Source organism: Salmo salar, chromosome 23 (assembly GCF_965601325.2).
Source record: "Salmo salar chromosome 23, fSalSal1, whole genome shotgun sequence".
In the NCBI taxonomy this organism is placed as follows: domain Eukaryota; kingdom Metazoa; phylum Chordata; class Actinopteri; order Salmoniformes; family Salmonidae; genus Salmo; species Salmo salar.
Genome location: NC_138313.1, coordinates 49,485,001 through 49,506,176, shown reverse-complemented (window position 1 = coordinate 49,506,176; position 21,176 = coordinate 49,485,001). Strand labels below are relative to the sequence as shown.

The 21,176-nt window shown below is 40.9% G+C and overlaps 1 protein-coding gene and 1 long non-coding RNA gene across 2 annotated transcripts in view; one reads left to right on the top strand and one right to left on the bottom strand.

Moving 5' to 3' along the window:
• The window catches only part of LOC123731752 (tripartite motif-containing protein 16), a 240,257-nt gene that overhangs the window by 111,954 nt on the left and 107,127 nt on the right, over window positions 1-21,176 (top strand). The window lies entirely within an intron of this gene.
• On the bottom strand, window positions 7,716-9,748 carry LOC123732221 (uncharacterized). The gene is made up of 3 exons (XR_014382396.1): window positions 9,602-9,748; window positions 9,105-9,225; window positions 7,716-8,994 (listed from the first exon to the last, which is right to left on the bottom strand). It is a non-coding gene; the product is annotated as an uncharacterized LOC123732221 (long non-coding RNA).

The following is a 21,176-nucleotide window of genomic DNA, read 5'->3' as shown; positions in this document are numbered from 1 at the left end:
ATTGTTATGCTTTTTGTGAACGTTTATCGTGAGTAATTTAGCAAACTGTTAGTAAATTCCCCGGAAGTTTGCGGGGGGTATGCTTTTTCTGAACGTCACATGCTAATGTAAAAAGCTGTTTTTTGATATAAATATGAACTTGATTGAACAGACATGCATGTATTGTATAACATAATGTCCTAGGTGTGTCATCTGATGAAGATCATAAAAGGTTAGTGCTGCATTTAGCTGTGGTTTGGGTTTTTGTGACATTATATGCTAGCTTGAAAAATGGGTGTCTGATTATTTCCTGGCTGGGCACTCTCCTGACATAATCTAATGTTTTGCTTTCGTTGTAAAGCCTTTTTGAAATCGGACAGTGTGGTTAGATTAAGGAGAGTCTTGTCTTTAAATAGCTGTAAAATAGTCATATGTTTGAGAAATTGAAGTAATAGTATTTCAAACGATTCAAAAATCGCGCCACTGAATTCAGGTGGCTGTTACGTAGGTGGGACGAATTCGTCCCGCCTTGCCCATAGAGGTTAATATTAAATAGAGTGGTTTGAATATATAAAGGGTAACAGTTTCTATGAAGTACATATTCTAATTATTTTAATGACCTTTTAAATGCCTTATAATACACTTATGTGTTATAACACTAATTACAAGTGTCTATAATAATTCTTAAGTGGTTGTAATGAGGAGGGGACTTGATATTGATCCAATGTTCTGTAGTTGAAATGAATACTGTATGTATTGACTGATCATTGAGAATGAGGTAATACTTTACATTACAGTGTGGTTATTACTGTTAGGCCTAGGGTCAGGGTTAGAGTTACTACATTCAGCAGTAACCCTAGACATATCTAGGACTAAAAAGAGAAGACGTTTTACAATCAGAATTATTTGTATCTCTTCTTAGTCATACAGATCCCCCGACATCTTATAGGTGGACGGGGTTATGAACATATCCAATACATTATTTCTGAAACCAGATGAAATGAAACTGTCTTTCAGCAGGAAAAGCTTCTCTAATAATCCTAACCATGGCTGGGTGTCTTCAGAGACTGAGAGGTATAGAGACACACTGTCAAGGTGACAGGTATCCTAGTGGTTTAGAGACTGAGAGGTATAGAGACACACTGTCAAGGTGGCAAGTAGCCAAGTGGTTTACAGCGTAGGGACAGTAACTGAAAGGTCACTGGTTTGAATCTCTGAGCGGACTAGGTGAAACCTCTGTCTATGTACCCTTGAGCAAGGCACTTAACTTGTTATGGATAGGGGGCAGTATTTTCACAGCCGGATAAAAAACGTACCCGATTTAATCTGATTATTACTCCTGCCCAGAAACTAGAATATGCATATAATTATTAGCTTTAGAAACACTCCAAAGTTTCTAAAACTGTTTGAATGGTGTCTGTGAGTATAACAGAACTCATTTGGCAGGCCAAAACCTGAGAAGATTCCAAACAGGATGCGCCCTCTCTGACTATTTCTTGGCCTTCTTGATCATCTCTATCCAAAACAGGGAATCTCTGCTGTAACGTGACATTTTCTAACGCTCCCATAGGCTCTCAGAAGGCACCAGAACGTTGAATGATGACTTTGCAGGCCATGGCTGAAAAACAGTAGCGCATTTGGATAGTGGTCGATCTGAGAACAATGAGACTGGGGGCGCGTGCACGAGAAGACTCCATGTTTTTATTTTTTCGTCTTTGAACAAAAACAGGGTTTCCCGGTCGGAATATTATTGCTTTTTTACGAGAAAAATCACATAAAAATTGATTTTAAACAGCGTTTGACATGCTTCGAAGTACGGTAATGGAATATTTTGAATTTTTTGTCACGAAACGTGCCGGGCGCGTCACTCTTCTTTACCCTTTGGATAGTGTCTTCAACGCACAAACAAAACGCCGCTATTTGGATATAACTATGGATTATTTGGAACCAAAACAATTTTTTTTATTGAAGTAGAAGTCCTGGGAGTGCATTCTGATGAAGAACAGCAAAGGTAATCCAATTTTTCTTATAGTAAATCTGAGTTTGGTGAGTACCAAACTTGGTGGGTGTCAAAATAGCTAGCCATGATGGCCGGGCTATCTACTCAGAATATTGCAAAATGTTCTTTCACCGAAAAGCTATTTTAAAATCGGACACCGCGATTGCATAAAGGAGTTCTGTATCTATAATTCTTAAAATAATTGTTATGTGTTTTGTGAACGTTTATCGTGAGTAATTTAGTAAATTCACCGGAAGCGTTCGGTGGGATTCCTAGTTCTGAACGTCACATGCTAATGTAAAAAGCTGGTTTTTGATATAAATATGAACTTGATTGAACAAAACATGTATGTATTGTATAACATAATGTCCTAGGAGTGTCATCTGATGAAGATCATCAAAGGTTAGTGCTGCATTTAGCTGTGGTTTTGTTTTTTGTGACATTATATGCTAGCTTGAAAAATGGGTGTCTGATTATTTCTGGCTGGGTACTCTGCTGACATAATCTAATGTTATGCTTTCGCTGTAAAGCCTTTTTGAAATCGGACAGTGTGGTTAGATAAAGGAGAGTCTTGTCTTTAAAATGGTGTAAAATAGTCATATGTTTGAAAAATGGAAGTTTTTGGATTTTTGAGGAATTTGTAATTCGCGCCACGCCTATCAATGGATATTGGAGCAGGTGTTCCGCTAGCAGAACGTCTAGATGTAAGAGGTTTTAACCATAATGCTCCTCTAAGTTGCTCTGGATAAGAGCTTCTGCCAAAGGACTAAAACATCTGGCTGTCCTTTCATGGCCATCGATGACACAGGGAGGAGGGGTGGAACTAGAAACAGAAGACAAAGGGCTGTGAGACACGGGCTTAATCCTTGACAAATGGAAAGTTGGTTGAATACTGAGGATACGGGGTAACAACAGATGAACAGCAGTGGGGCTAATGACTCTAGAGATGGGGAACGGGATGATTTTTTAATTTATTTCACCTTTATTTAACCTGTTTAGGATAGGGGGCAGTATTTACATAGTTGAATAACATATAGTATATAGTGCTGTACCTGAATAGTATACAGTATATAGTGATGTACCTGAATAGTATACAGTATATAGTGCTGTACCTGAACAGTATACAGTATATAGTGCTGTACCTGAATAGTATACAGTATATAGTGATGTACCTGTACCTGAATAGTATACAGTATATTGTGATGTACCTGAATAGTATATAGTATATAGTGATGTACCTGAATAGTATACAGTATGTAGTGCTGTACCTGAACATACTCGTTCCCATTAATAATAAAATACTCGGCCTGCAGTTGTTTCACCTGGTCGTTGTTTCTCAAAGGCACCAGGTAAATGTGTTTCATAGATACCTGGTGTCTCTTCAAAAGGCGGGAGATTGATGGTAGGCTGATGGATGCCACGTTGGCAAAGGTGTCTTCGTTTTCCTCAATGGCCTGCTTTATTTCAGACAGCCGTAGGTCATTCCTGTCCCTCACCATTTCCTCCACTGTCCACTCCTGCTGGTCAGTAGGTCATTCCTGTCCCTCACCATTTCCTCCACTGTCCACTCCTGCTGGTCAGTAGGTCATTCCTGTCCCTCACCATTTCCTCCACTGTCCACTCCTGCTGGTCAGTAGGTCATTCCTGTCCCTCACCATTTCCTCCACTGTCCACTCCTGCTGGTCAGTCAGCACACGACCACCACCATGGGGTCTTCTGTCTATTCTGAGGGTAGAACAGAGTTTACTGTCAATAGATCATACTGGAACAACACTGGAACATGTTTAGTGAATTGACATGCATTACAATATGTCATTTCCTGTAAATGTAATGGTAAAGCATAGTGCACATCTGGCTGACTTACCGTTTTTCTTAGCGAAACGTTCTCATGATGGAATTTGACAGTTGATCTTTTCAGATTGGGGTGAACTAATGTGTCAGCCTCTGTCATGGTAAGACAACTAATGTGTCAGCCTCTGTTTACCACATGATCAACGACGATGGACCGGACTTCATGAGATACAACAGTTCCCTGCCGCCTGCCTCCATCTCTCTGATGTCCACCTCTCTGAGGGCTCCTTAGAGAGTGCTTCATGTTTTGAGTTTGTACTAAGAGTTGTGAAATGTAGCTTCATTTTCCAGTGATCCATTACCTCTCTCCTCTTCCACATCCCTCTATCATCTCTCCATGGGGGAGTACAACCATTACCTCTCTCCCCTTTCACATCCCTCTATCATCTCTCCATGGGGGAGTACAACCATTACCTCTCTCCTCTTTCACATCCCTCTATCATCGCTCCATGGGGGCATCCCAATAATCTCTCCTTCCTCCTGAAGTGTAGCTTTCCTTCACTACTCCTCTCAAATGTAAAAGCATTGGATTGGTGTTGACATGGGGTAGAGGGAGTTTACATATACCAGTCATTTCCTTTAAATCCATGAAGGGAAGTGGACAAGTTCACACTTAGAAAGGAGAGATAATTGTTACACATCTACATTGAACATACTTTTTAGTCTAAGACTAGGATTTATCTGTGTCTGTCCCATATAGTTTAGTTAGTTAGTTAGTAAGTGATACTACCCGTTCAACGCCACTGAGGAAAATTACATGGAGACAGAACCAACTGAGAAAACATATCAATGGTTCTGAATGACAACCAATATACATCAACACCATACATCATGATTCATGAACATGTACAAGATTAAAACATTGTATTTGTCACGACTGTTTTAAAGAGCGGACCAAAATGCAGCTGACCTAATCTACCATAGAAAATAACCCTCACTATGGTCAGGCCCTGACCTAATCTACCATAGAAAATAACCCTCACTATGGTCAGGCCCTGACCTAATCTACCATAGAAAATAACCCTCACTACGGTCAGGCCCTGACCTAATCTACCATAGAAAATAACCCTCACTACGGTCAGGCCCTGACCTAATCTACCATAGAAAATAACTCACTATGGTCAGGACGTGACAGTATTTGATAAAATAAGTACATTACATTTTAATTCAACTATACAGTCAGACGGCAAAGGTCGAGTCATGAGTCCTCTGAAACATGACCCGCCAAACCGCGTTAAAAACTGTAATATCGTATGTTTCACAGAGTTGTAGCTGAACGACTACAAGGATATTATAGAGCTGGCTGGCTTCTCCGTGCATCGGCAGGACAGAGCAGCTACGTCTGGTAAGACAAGGGGCGGGAATGTGTGTCTATTTGTCAATAACTGCTGGTGCGCATATTAGAGAGGTTAACACAAACTTTTCCTCTTCAGTTATCTTTCACAAAAAAATGCTCAAAATGAGTTTTAAAAGTATCTTACCCCTATTTTGTGCTCCACTTCCACAATTATAAGTATTAAAAACACTAGATAAGACGTCAATGTGAACAGATGTGTGAAATGCACTCATTTGGGATCTGGTGTTACACTCTAAGGGCATTATCATCATTTCCACAATTCCTCAGTATTATTATTCCAGTATTATTATTCCAGTATTATTATTCCATTATTATTCCAACCTCATAGTGTGGAAATATATATACACCAGTTATGCTAATTTGGATCACCAGGCTGCTGATGTCATGCTGTCTGTCGTTTTTGTGTTTATACATTTTCATAACGACAACTAGAAGTTTGATGTCAGACTACAATATAATGTTCATGATGTCAATGCGACAACTGTCTACAGACATGTCAATAGATGTAGTATAAACCAGTCTTTAGTCTTGAAATCTTTGGTTGTTTAGTACACTACTGTTCTCACTCTGTTTAGCACATGGCCTCACATATGAATCCTTAAAGAGATGGATGGGGTCGATACTGAATGGGTGTAGACAAAGAAGAGCTCTCCAGTAGGTGTACCAAAACATTCAAGGCCCATTTCCTCAAAAGTGGGGTTACAAGTTTATCAACTTTCAAAGCAGAATTACTTTCCCATTGTTCCTCAACTGTAGTGTATGATATACTATTTTCTATCTCTGACTCTCTGCTTTTATTCAATGTAAAAAACTAAATTTCTAATATTAATACGTATGGCCGAATAGAGCCGATAGGTCACAGTTGTCATCTCATTGTTACTTAGGGAGCTCGGTCTATTATATAGACAGTGGGTGAGTTCTGTCCCAGGTAGATGCAAAAATCTGGTAACTTTCCCAACATTCTTTGAAAACCCGGTTGGAAGATTCACGGAATCAGGAAGGAATATTTGCGCCAACCTGTCACTCAATCATTGAAACTTTTTTGATATTTTTATACAGGGTCATAAAACAAAAAAATGAAGTTTGAAATGCGTGGGCTAATCCTCCTTTAGCCCCCTCATGGCGACGGTCCCGATTCAGATCTAGTGTGATTGAGGCAAAAATAACAGCTTTAACTTTTTTGGCTAGCTCTGGCTCTAATGGTACACCAACTGCGGGATGCTAGCCAAGTTCATTTACCTCTTGAAAACAAAGGCTACAAAACATTTCCATACACACAACAGCTGTTAGATAGCAATATGATGTTGCTATTGTTACAGCACTATTTACATCATTTAGCAGACACTCTTATCCAGAGCTTGGGTTAAGTGTCTTGTTCAAGGGCACATTGACAGACTTTTCACATTTGTTTGGGGACTAGATCCAGAGACCTTTCGTTTACTGACCCAACGCTCTAGGCTACCTGCCACCCTATCTGACAGATAGCTAGAGGCTAAGGCTGGATGCTAGAGCTGAACTGGCTGTGGTAGGTACTAGTTAGCTAGTTCATTCACCTCAGTCGAGACGGGATGGAACATTACAACACTAACGTTACATGTCAGTTTGAGATGGCGGACGTTTTACATGCCTCCAACCTATAGTGCTTTTTTGTTCGCTTGTTTGCGTTGTTTGTAACAGCCGAGACGGGATGAAACATTAGCTAACGTTAAATGTCAGTTTCACTACTAGCTCAACAGTGGGAATAAACACCAGTCTAGTTTTTTTTCTGTTGAGTCAATCAGTTACCTTGCCAGCTACATCAGCCAACTAAAGAGTAGCTGGTTTCTGCTCTGCTTGCCTTTACAACTCAGAGAAAAGTACGACTTTTGCTTGTGAGACTTTTGAATGTGGGTCAAAAGGGTAATAAAAGTATTATCTGAGTTATTTTTATACAGTGTCCTTCGTGACCATCTGCCGAATACCTGTCCTCAATGTCATTAACAGAATTGTGGGAAAACAGTGCCTGACAGGCGGGGGCAGAGGACACTGTCTACTGGTCGCTCCCGCTTCCCGATGGCACAGCAGGTGGGAGGCTGGGCAACATCATGTTCTAGCTAACCAGCTAGCTTGCTAGTTAGCTAAACTTGGTGCAAACTTGCTAGTTAGCAAGCACCTGGTGTCACCCCTGCTTCCCTACTGCTGTGTACCGGAGAAAACCGTGCCCAACATGCGGGGACGAAGGACACTGTCTACCGGTCACCCCCGCCTCCCGCTAGCAGAGCAGTTGGGAGGCTGGAGGTACACTGTGTGTTAGCTAACTTGCTAGCTTGCTAGTTAGGGACACCATGTGCTAGCTAGATATCATGCTAGTTAGCTAGCCAGCAGAGAGTGTCCTTCGCTCCTGCCTGCCAAACATCTGCACTCGCCTTCTGTAATAGACCTACAGAAAAACAGTGGCCGACCGGCGGGACGAAGGACACCGTCTACCGGTTTACGGCTAGCTATCTACCGTTGTCACCCGGCCTCGGAGACATGTTTTTAATCTTCTCGTGCATTTATATGATAAACACAAGCAGTATCTTTAACAGCACCGTTTCAAGGCAGACAACAGATGATGTTCATGATTGTTTGATAAACAGAATTTTGTAAATAGAATATAGGTTAACATAAACTTCACCTCTTTAGTTAACTTTCATCAAAAATGCTCACAGTGAGTTTTAAAAGAATCTTACCCCCTTTTTGTGCTCCACCTTCACAATTTGAAGTATTTAACAGACTTGATAACATATCAAAGTGAACAGATTAAATGTGTTAAATGCACCCATTCAGGATCTGGTGTTCAGCTGGGATACTGGTATATTAACACATTTTGCAGGCCAAAACTCCATCCCACCAAAACAGGCTGAAAAGTCAAGTGGTGTTTTCAAACAGCTGTTACACTAAAAGGGCATTATCATTTTCGCAATTTCACAGTATTATTACATCATAATGTGAAAATATATATAAAAACACAGGAATATCACATTTACTTGGGCCTTAAAACATTCTGCACTTGAAATTGGGGCAAATGCTTAATACATTTGAAATAACGAATACTTAATTAAAATGGGGGGGAAATTACATTATACCTTAAGTTATTACATTATAATGAGTTATTACAGAAATGTTTGGTTATTACATTATAATTTGCAGTATGCCTGTCGGGCCCTTCACTCCTAGTGCCACTGACAAGGGGCCAATATGTCACTAGAGGAAAAACTGATAAAAAACGAATGACTGTCTCATGTTGAATGTCCAAGTCAGTATCATGCATTTACTGCTCAAGTTATTCCATATACTTTGACTAGTCTAGTCATTCCATAAATGTTTTTGTGTATTGTACCTTGACTAATCAAATTCTTCCATGTATTAAAACAACAGTTTGGTGTGTTATTAATTGATCAATCAAGTCGTTCTGTACATTTCACCTGTTTTATTGACAATATTAACCTGACATCATTCCATAAAAAACGTTCTCTGTCAGATCCATCATCCCTTCTGTTTAGCCAGATAATACTTCCTGCTGACCAGCCAATCACATCACAGTGCTGTTTGCTGCCTGGTGTGCTCTCTGGGGAGGCCATCCCTATGATCAAAAGACGTTGAAAATACATATATACAACAACATAAAATGTCAATTTTGCTCACTGGGATCCTTCCAAATCTCCTTCAGTTGATCTTGAGCGAAGCCTGGGCATCGAAGGATACCACTGTGGAGCCCTGGTTGGTGGTGATCACGGGTCAATGCGGTTTCACATTGACGTTGCCACAGGATCCTGGATGGTAATTCCTGAATGAGAAGAATCAGAGGGGGTTGGTTAGGTTGGAAATGTCATTACATGTTATCAGCTGTAACATTGTCTCAACAGTGATGAATACCAAGTGCTGTACAGGACTTACAACACATTGAGATAGTACTGAAGCTTTGTGATGGGAAGATGTGGCTGTTACTGCAGTGGTGTGGAGGCTGCATTGTGGGGCCTGCTGGACTGACAGAGTTGGTGGGATGAGATGAGGGAGTCTGGAGGTCAAAACATGATGAACAAACAAAACAAGAAAGCTTCAGAAATACTGATTTAATACCAACTGTTAAAGTCTCAAATATATGTCAGGAATCTTTAAACAGTTTGTTACGATAAAAAAAGATTTACAACAGGTAAAACTGGGATCAGCTGGATTAGACTGAAGAACAGTATGGTTGACTCCAATGTAATGTGTAAAGCAGTTGTGTTCCTTGTTGGCAGTGGAAGTTGGAACACACATCACCCCAATTATAACACCAACAGAACATTCTGCTACTTGTAAATCAAGTTCCTCTAGATCTAGGATATGTGTTCAGTGTAACAGAGGTAGTATCACGTTGGCATTGGCGTCACTGGAGAAGAATCTGTACTTACCTGCTCTGTGGCCCCGACTGGTTCCTCCCAGAAGCGGAGGTGGAACAGTGTGGGGGATAATGGGGGAGGGGAGGGTGATACCAGCCGCTCAACAACAGCTCAACAGGCAGTTCTGGGAAACAGATGAACATTTCTGAGAAGTCACACCACTACCTTTGTCTTGACATATAAATATTGTTTGGTTATGTACAAGCTATGCTATGCAGATGCAGCATTCAGTGGGCTGAATAAACTTGGTTTGAGCTTTTCTCTGCATCCGTTTGAGTTCATACTCTGTTCACAACCTAACACCTTGCTTCAATGTAATTACTCTAAGGCCTAAATGTTCTTATTCATCTTCAGAGTTAGAATTACATTAACCTTGTTTTCACATTAAACTAACATAAAGAAAAGGGTGGTGACATGTTCTAATCTTCCCATGCAGTCACATGATGACAAACACAAGCAGTATCTGTAACAGCACCGTTTCTAGACAGACAACAGAGGATGTTCATGATGTTTTGATAAACAGACTATTAGAATTAGAATATAGGTTAACATAAACATTACCTCTTCAGTTAACTTTCATAATAAATGCTCAAAATGAGTTTTGAAAGAATCTTCACCTCCACAAATGAAGTATTAAAAACACTTGATAAAATGTCATTGTGAACAGATTCAATTTGTGAAATGCACTCATTTGCGATCTGGTGTTACACTAAAAGGGCATTATCCTCTACGGGATCAGTATCCCCCCGCGAGATGATTGAGCTAACGTAGGCTAATGTGATTAGCATGAGGTTGTAAGTAACAAGAAGATTTCCCAGGACATAGACATATCTGATATGGGCAGAAAGCTTAAATTCTTGTTAACCTAACTGCACTGTCTGATGTACAGTAGCTGTTACAGTGAAAGAATACCATGCTATTGTTTGAGGAGAGTGCAAAGTTATGAACTTGAAAATGTATTAATAAACCAATTAGGCACAATTGAGCAGTTTTGATACAACATTTTGAACAAGATGGTTCATTGAATCACTCTGTTTACTACACTACCGTACTCACTCTGTTTAGCACATGGCCTCACATGTGAATCCTTAAAGAGATGGGTGGGTCTAAGGCTTAAGAGTGTGTGAACAATGTTGATTGGGCGAAGACAAAGAAGAGCTCTCCAGCAGGAGTACCAAAACATTCCAAGGGCCATTTTCTCAAAAGTGGGGTTACAAGTTTATCAACTTTCAAAGCAGAATTACCTTCCCATTGTTTCTCAACTTTAGTGTATGATATACCACTTTCTAGCTCTGAGTCTCTACTTTTATTCAATGTAAAAAACACAATTTCTAATTCTGCTACGTCGAATCGAGCCGGTCGGTCCCAGTTGTCATCTCATTGTTACTTAGGGAGCTCGGTCTATTATACAGACAGTGGGTGAGTTCTGTCCCAGGTAGATGCAAAAATCTGGTAACTTTCCCCAACATTCTTTGAAAACCCAGTTGGGAGATTCACGGTATCAGGAAGGAAGAAGCAGGAAATCTGGAATCCTCCATCCAGGATTTTTGAAAACTTGGGATTTTGGGAAACTTACTGGACTGTATGCATGTTTATATTACTGCCTAGCACCAATTAGTTGTGTGAAGTGTTAGTAGAGTACTGGAACCTGTATACTCCGGTGTAAACTGTAGCTGTCTTGACTACAATTGTCTAAATACAGGTACCATGTTTTCTCTTGCTAATCCATGCAGGTCTGTCATCTGATTTCCAAGATAGCTACAACCATTCTCCAAGGCAGGACATTTCCCAGCATCCAGGTTAAGGCCTGCTACCAGCAGGAACATGGAGCACCTCATATCTTTTAGCCTAGAAACATACAATATGTTTTTTCCTTACCGCTGCAATATGTAACTTTTTGGGCGACCAGAACAAATTCACATAGAAACATTAATTTCTAATTTATATGCACTATTTCTATGTTTCCTGTTCTCAAGTTTCGTTTCTGCATCTTACTGTCGGTTTTGTACACCAGCTTCGAACAGATGAAAATACAATATTTTTGGTTATGGAAAATACACTGCTCAAAAAAATAAAGGGAACACTATAATAACACATCCTAGATCTGAATGAATTAAATAATCTTATTAAATGCTTTTTTCTTTACATAGTTGAATGTGATGACAACAAAATCACACAAAAATAATCAATGGAAATCCAATTTATCAACCCATGGAGGTCTGGATTTGGAGTCACACTCAAAATTAAAGTGGAAAACCACACTACAGGCTGATCCAACTTTGATGTAATGTCCTTAAAACAAGTCAAAATGAAGCTCAGTAGTGTGTGTGGCCTCCACGTGCCTGTATGACCTCCCTACAACGCCTGGGCATGCTCCTGGACTAAAGCATCCGCCAACTCCTGGACAGTCTGTGGTGCAACGTAGCATTGGTGGATGGAGCGAGACATGATGTCCCAGATGTGCTGAATTGGATTCAGGTCTGGGGAATGGGCGGGCCAGTCCATAGCATCAATGCCTTCCTCTTGCAGGAACTGCTGACACACTCCAGCCACATGAGGTCTAGCATTGTCTTGCATTAGGAGGAACCCAGGGCCAACCGCACCAGCATATGGTCTCACAAGGGGTCTGAGGATCTCATCTCGGTACCTAATGGCAGTCAGGCTACCTCTGGCGAGCACATGGAGGGCTGTGCGGCCCCCCAAAGAAATGCCACCCCACACCATGACTGACCCACCGCCAAACCGGTCATGCTGGAGGATGTTGCAGGCAGCAGAACGTTCTGCACGGCGTCTCCAGACTCTGTCACGTCTGTCACATGTGCTCAGTGTGAACCTGCTTTCATCTGTGAAGAGCACAGGGCGCCAGTGGCGAATTTGCCATTCTTGGTGTTCTCTGGCAAATGCCAAACGCCTGCACGGTGTTGGGCTGTAAGCACAACCCCCACCTGTGGATGTCGGGCCCTCATACCACCCTCATGGAGTCTGTTTCTGACCGTTTGAGCAGACACATGCACATTTGTGGCCTGCTGGAGGTAATTTTGCAGGGCTCTGGCAGTGCTCCTCCTGCTCCTCCTTGCACAAAGGCGGAGGTAGCGGTCCTGCTGCTAGGTTGTTGCCCTCCTACAGCCTCCTCCACGTCTCCTGATGTATTGGCCTGTCTCCTGGTAGCGCCTTCATGCTCTGGACACTACGCTGACAGACACAGCAAACCTTCTTGCCACAGCTCGCATTGATGTGCCATCCTGGATGAGCTGCACTACCTGAGCCACTTGTGTGGGTTGTAGACTCCGTCTCATGCTACCACTAGAGTGAAAGCACCGCCAGCATTCAAAAGTGACCAAAACATCAGCCAGGAAGCATAGGAACTGAGAAGTGGTCTGTGGTCACCACCTGAAGAACCACTTCTTTATTGGGGGTGTCTTGCTAATTGCCTATAATTTCCACCTGTTGTCTATTCCATTTGCACAACAGCATGTGAAATTTATTGTCATTCAGTGTTGCTTCCTAAGTGGACAGTTTGATTTCACAGAAGTGTGATTGACTTGGAGTTAAATTGTGCTGTTTAAGTGTTCCCTTTATTTTTTTTAGCAGTGTATATTTTCACATTATGATGTTGTAATAATACTGTGAAATTGCAAAAAGGATAATGCCCTTTTTGTGTAACAGCTGTTTGAAAAGACCACTTGACATTTCAGCCTGTTTAGGGGGATGGAATTTTGGCCTGCCTGGTGACATCACCGTTAATAGACAAGTAAGAAAGAGAGTCCCAGGTGAACACAAGATCCTGAATGAGTGCATTTCATGAATTTAATCTGTTCACTTTGATATGTTATCAAGTCTGTTTGTCACGCCATGACCTTAGATTGCCGTTTATTTTCTATTTTTTGGGTTAGGCAGGGTGTGATGTGGGGTGGGCATTCAATGCCATTGTATGTTTTCTATTTCTTTGTGTTTGGCCGAGTATGGTTTCCACTCAGAGGCAGCTGTCTAGCGTTGTCTCTGATTGGGAATCATACTTAGGCAGCCCTTTTTCCCTCCTTCAGTAGTGGGATCTTGTTTTTAAACAGCTCAGTAAAGCCTGCAGAACGTGACGTTCGTATTCCTTTGTTTGTTGTTTTGATTTAGTGTTCTGAGTTAAGTAAAATATAAATATGAACACTTACCATGCTGCACATTGGTCTACTCCTTACATCGATCGTCACACTGTTAAATACTTGAAATTGTGAAGGTGGAGCACAAAATGGGGGTAAGATTATTTTAAAACTCACTGTGAGCATGTTTTATGAAAGTTAACTAAAGAGGAAGTTTATTTTAACATATATTCTATTTACAAAAGTCTGTTTATCAAACGATCATGAACATCATCTGTTGTCTGCCTTGAAACGGTGCTGTTAAAGATACTGCTTGTGTTTATCATATAAATGCACGAGAAGATTAAAAACATGTCACCGAGGCCGGGTGACAACGGTAGATAGCTAGCCGTAAACCGGTAGACAGTGTCCTTCGTCCCGCCGGTCGGCCACTCTTTTTCTGTAGGTCTATTACAGAAGGCGAGTGCAGATGTTTGGCAGGCAGGAGCGAAGGACACTCTCTGCTGGCTAGCTAACTAGCATGCTATCTAGCTAGCACATGGTGTCCCTAACTAGCAAGCTAGCAAGTTAGCTAACACACAGTGTACCTCCAGCCTCCCACCTGCTCTGCTAGCGGGAGGCGGGGGTGACCGGTAGACAGTGTCCTTCGTCCCCGCATGTTGGTCACGGTTTTCTCCGGTACACAGCAGTAGGGAAGCAGGGGTGACACCATGTGCTTGCTAACTAGCAAGCTAGCACAAAGTTTAGCTAACTAGCAAGCTAGCTGGTTAGCTAGAACATGATGTTGCCCAGCCTCCCACCTGCTGTGCCATCGGGAAGCGGGAGCGACCAGTAGACAGTGTCCTCTGCCCCCGCCTGTCAGGCACTGTTTTCCCACAATTCTGTTAATGACAGTGAGGACAGGTATTCGGCAGATGGTCACGAAGGACACTGTATAAAAATAACTCAGATAATACTTTTATTACCCTTTTGACCCACATTCAAAAGTCTCACAAGCAAAAGTCGTACTTTTCTCTGAGTTGTAAAATCAAGCAGAGCAGAAACCCGCTACTCTTTAGTTGACTGATGTAGCTGGCAAGGTAACTGATTGACTCAACAGAAAAAAACTAGACTAGTGTTTATTCCCACTGTTGAGCTAGTAGTGAAACTAACATTTAACGTTCGCTAATGTTTCATCCCGTCTCGGCTGTTACAAACAACGCAAACAAGCGAACAAAAAAACACTATAGGTTGGAGGCATGTAAAACGTCCGCCATCTCAAACTGACATGTAACGTCAGTGTTGTAATGTTCCATCCCGTCTCGACTGAGGTGAATGAACTAGCTAGCTAGTAGCTAACATAGCCAGTTCAGCTCTAGCATCCAGCCTTAGCCTCTAGCTATCTGTCAGATAGGGTAGCAGGTAGCCTAGACCATTGGGTCAGTAAACGAAAGGTCTCTGGATCTAGTCCCCAAACAAATGTGAAAAGTCTGTCAATGTGCCCTTGATCAAGACACTTAACCCTAGCTCTGGATAAGAGTGTCTGCTAAATGATGTAAATAGTGCTGTAACAATAGCAACATCATATTGCTATCTAACAGCTGTTGTGTGTATGGAAATGTTTTGTAGCCTTTGTTTTCAACAGAAGTAAATGAACTTGGCTAGCTTTCCGCAGTTGGTGTACCGAGCTAGCCAAAAAAGTTAAAGCTGTTATTTTTGCCTCAATCACACTAGATCTGAATCGGGCCCGTCGCCATGAGGGGGCTAAAGGGGGATTAGCCCACGCATTTCAGACTTCATTTTTTTGTTTTATGACCCTGTATAAAAATATCCAAAAAGTTTCAATGATTGAGTGACAGGTTGGCGTAAAAATTTCTTATTCCTTCCTGATTCCGTGAATCTTCCAACCGGGTTTTCAAAGAATGTTGGGAAAGTTACCAGATTTTTGCATCTACCTGGGACAGAACTCACCCACTGTCTATATAATAGACCGAGCTCCCTAAGTAACAATGAGACGACAACTGGGACCGACCGGCTCTATTCGGTCATACGTATTAATATTAGAAATTGTGTTTTTTACATTGGATAAAAGTAGAGACTCAGAGATAGAAAATAGTATATCATACACTACAGTTGAGGACCAATGGGAAAGTAATTCTGCTTTGAAAGTTGATAAACTTGTAACCCCACTTTTGAGGAAATGGGCCTTGAATGTTTTGGTGCACCTACTGGAGAGCTCTTCTTTGTCTACACCCATTCAGTATCGACCCCATCCATCTCTTTAAGGATTCACATGTGAGGCCATGTGGTAAACAGAGTGAGTACAGTAGTGTATTAAACAACCAAAGATTTCAAGACTAAAGACTGGTTTATACTACATCTATTGACATGTCTGTAGACAGTTGTCGCATTGACATTAAGAACATTATATTGTAGTCTGACATCAAACCTGTAGTTGTCGTTATGAAAATGTATAAACACAAAAACGACAGACAGCATGACATCAGCAGCCTGGTGATCCAAATGAGCATAACTGGTATATATATATATTTCCACACTATGAGGTTGGAATAATACTGGACTAATAATACTGGAATAATAATACTGGAATAATAATAATACTGAGAAATTGTGGAAATGATGATCATGCCCTTTGAGGGTAACACCAGATCCCAAATGACTGCATTTCACACATCTGTTCACATTGACATCTTATCGAGTGTTTTTAATACTTATAATTGTGGAGGTGGAGCACGAAATGGGGGTAACATACTTTTAAAGCACGGAGAAGCCAGCCAGCTCTATAATATCCTTGTAGTCGTTCAGCTACAACTCTGTGAAACATACGATATTACAGTTTTTAACGCGGTTTGGCGGGTCATGTTTCAGAGGACTCATGACTCGACCTTTGCCGTCTGACTTGTGGTGGCTAATTTCCGCATTACCAAATGAGGAGTTACAAACACACCAGTTCGAGTTAAACTACATCTTTAATACTTAAGATACTTTTGCAAAAGTTCTTGACCCCCAATAATGCACTCTCTCGAATGAATCATTTAATGAGGTACTTGCAGAATGGCTCAGGGATCTTTTATAGCAACGATACAGCCCCTTCAACGTACATTGACAAACCACAGATACTTAGTAACAGTTCAAAGGTTAAGTTTTGTATGACAGATATCAATAAAACACATCAGACAGTAACTGCTATGTCAACAGGATTAATGGTATAGCCCAGTATCTGTTCTCCTTAGAACTGTCCCTCCCTGGTACGGTATTGAACAGAACTATTTCATCCAATGGCATATATCAATTGTCAACTCTAGATACTCCCATCTCAAGCAAACCCCCTCTTGACCCCACTCCTGGACAGGCTCACTGGAGGGAGTGAGCCTCTAGGCCATATATTATCACAGGATAAGTGTGAGATCTAAGAGACCATGGTCCCAGACACTGCCATAAACCTCCCCACAATAAGGAAAAGGAGGGTGTGACTTGCTCACAGACATTGTGGAGACAAGTCATTGGTTCCCCAGTAATCACGCCATCCCTTCACATGGTTTAAGCATAGGTAAAGAGACATTCACATATGAAGACAATATTTCATTCTGTCCTCCTCTCTTGCTGATATTCTGCAGAGCAACAGAGACAAGTAAAAGACAAGTCTGACCTCTTCCCCTCTCTGGGCCCCAAGTGTCTGAGCCCAAGCTAAGGGAAATGTGTAACTGAAAAGACACCAGAGTCCAATGGACACTTTCTAATGACAAGTACCTCAAATAAGCATATTATACTAATAAAACATCTTAATTATCTATGTTACCCAACTAATTCTGATTCGTCCACGACAGACTGTATAGTTGAATTAAAAAGTTATTTTCTATGGTAGATTAGGTCAGGGCCTGACCATAGTGAGTGTTATTTTCTATGGTAGATTAGGTCAGGGCCTGACCATAGTGAGTTATTTTCTATGGTAGATTAGGTCAGGGCCTGACCATAGTGAGTTATTTTCTATGGTAGATTAGGTCAGGGCCTGACCGTAGTGAGTGTTATTTTCTATGGTAGATTAGGTCAGGGCCTGACCATAGTGAGTGTTATTTTCTATGGTAGATTAGGTCAGGGCCTGACCATAGTGAGGGTTATTTTCTATGGTAGATTAGGTCAGCTGCATCTTGGTCCGCTCTTTAAAACAGTCGTGACAAATACAATGTTTTATTCTTGTACATGTTCATGAATCATGATGTATGGTGTTGATGTATATTGGTTGTCATTCAGAACCATTGATATGTTTTCTCAGTTGGTTCTCTGTCTCTATGTAATTCTCCTCAGTGGCGTTGAACGGGTAGTATCACTTACTAACTAACTAACTAAACTATATGGGACAGACACAGATAAATCCTAGTCTTAGACTAAAAAGTATGTTCAATGTAGATGTGTAACAATTATCTCTCCTTTCTATGTGTGAACTTGTCCACTTCCCTTCATGGATTTAAAGGAAATGACTGGTATATGTAAACTGCCTCTACCCCATGCCAACACCAATCCAATGCTTTTACATTTGAGAGGAGTAGTGAAGGAAAGCTACACTTCAGGAGGAAGGAGAGATTATTGGGACGCCCCCATGGAGAGATGATAGAGGGATGTGAAAGAGGAGAGAGGTCATGGATCACTGGAAAATGAAGCTACATTTCACAACTCTTAGTACAAACTCAAAACATGAAGCACTCTCTAAGGAGCCCTCAGAGAGGTGGACATCAGAGAGATGGAGGCAGGCGGCAGGGAACTGTTGTATCTCATGAAGTCCGGTCCATCGTCGTTGATCATGTGGTAAACAGAGGTCTTACCATGACAGAGGCTGACACATTAGTTCACCCCAATCTGAAAAGATCAACTGGCAAATTCCATCATGGGAACATTTCACTAAGAAAAACGGTAAGTCAGCACGATGTGCACTATGCTTTACCATTACATTTACAGGAAATGACATATTGTAATGCATGTAAATTCACTAAACATGTTCCAGTGTTGTTCCAGTATGATCTATTGACAGTAAACTCTGTTCTACCCTCAGAATAGACAGAAGACCCCATGGTGGTGGTCGTGTGCTGACTGACCAGCAGGAGTGGACAGTGGAGGAAATGGTGAGGGACAGGAATGACCTACTGACCAGCAGGAGTGGACAGTGGAGGAAATGGTGAGGGACAGGAATGACCTACTGACCAGCAGGAGTGGACAGTGGAGGAAATGGTGAGGGACAGGAATGACCTACTGACCAGTAGGAGTGGACAGTGGAGGAAATGGTGAGGGACAGGAATGACCTACTGACCAGCAGGAGTGGACAGTGGAGGAAATGGTGAGGGACAGGAATGACCTACTGACCAGCAGGAGTGGACAGTGGAGGAAATGGTGAGGGACAGGAATGACCTACTGACCAGCAGGAGTGGACAGTGGAGGAAATGGTGAGGGACAGGAATGACCTACTGACCAGCAGGAGTGGACAGTGGAGGAAATGGTGAGGGACAGGAATGACCTACGGCTGTCTGAAATAAAGCAGGCCATTGAGGAGAACGAAGACACCTTTGTCAACGTGGCATCCATCAGCCTACCATCAATCTCCCGCCTTTTGAAGAGATACCAGGTATCTATGAAACACATTTACCTGGTGCCTTTGAGAAACAACGACCAGGTGAAACAACTGCAGGCCGAGTATTTTATTATTAATGGGAACGAGTATGTTCAGGTACATCACTATATACTGTATACTATTCAGGTACATCACTATATACTGTATACTATTCAGGTACAGCACTATATACTGTATACTATTCAGGTACAGCACTATATACTGTATACTATTCAGGAACAGCACTATATACTGTATACTATTCAGGTACAGCACTATATACTGTATACTATTCAGGTACATCACTATATACTGTATACTATTCAGGTACAGCACTATATACTGTATACTATTCAGGTACATCACTATATACTATTCAGGTACAGCACTATATACTGTATACTATTCAGGTACATCACTATATACTGTATACTATTCAGGTACAGCACTATGTACTGTATACTATTCAGGTGCATCACTATATACTGTATACTATTCAGGTGCATCACTATATACTGTATACTATTCAGGTACAGCACTATATACTATATACTATTCAGGTACTTCACTATATACTGTATACTATTCAGGTACATCACTAAATACTGTATACTATTCAGGTACATCACTATATACTGTATACTGTTCAGGTACAGCACTATATACTGTATACTATTCAGGTACAGCACTATATACTGTATACTATTCAGGTACATCACTATATACTGTATACTATTCAGGTTCAGGTACAGCACTATATACTGTATACTGTTCGGGTACAGCACTATATACTGTATACTATTCAGGTACAGCACTATATACTGTATACTATTCAGGTACATCACTATATACTGTATACTATTCAGGTTCAGGTACATCACTATATACTGTATACTATTCAGGTACAGGTACATCACTATATACTGTATACTATTCAGGTACAGCACTATATACTGTATACTATTCAGGTACAGCACTATATACTGTATACTATTCAGGTTTAGGTACATCCCTATATACTGTATACTATTCATGTTCAGGTACAGCACTATAGACTATATACTATTCAGGTACAGCACTATATACTGTATACTATTCAGGTTTATGTACATCACTATATACTGTATACTATTCAGGTTCAGGTACATCACTATATACTGTATACTATTCAGGTACAGCACTATATACTGAATACTATTCAGGTTCAGGTACAGCACTATATACTGTATACTATTTAGGTACATCACTATATACTGTATACTATTCAGGTACAGCACTATATACTGTATACTATTCAGGTACATCACTATATACTGTATACTATTCAGGTACATCACTATATACTATATACTATTCAGGTACATCACTATATACTGTATACTATTCAGGTTCAGGTACAGCACTATATACTGTATACTATTCAGGTACATCACTATATACTGTATACTATTCAGGTACATCACTATATACTGTATACTCTTCAGGTTCAGGTACAGCACTATAAACTCTATACTATTCAGGTACAGCACTATATACTGTATACTATTCAGGTTCAGGTACAGCACTGTATACTATTCAGGTACATCACTATATACTGTATACTATTCAGGTACAGCACTATATACTGTATACTATTCAGGTTCAGGTACAGCACTGTATACTATTCAGGTACAGCACTATATACTGTATACTATTTAGGTACATCACTATATACTGTATACTATTCAGGTACAGCACTATATAGTGTATACTATTCAGGTTCAGGTACAGCACTGTATACTATTCAGGTACATCACTATATACTGTATACTATTTAGGTACATCACTATATACTGTATACTATTCAGGTACATCACTATATACTGTATACTATGCAGGTACAGGTACATCACTATAT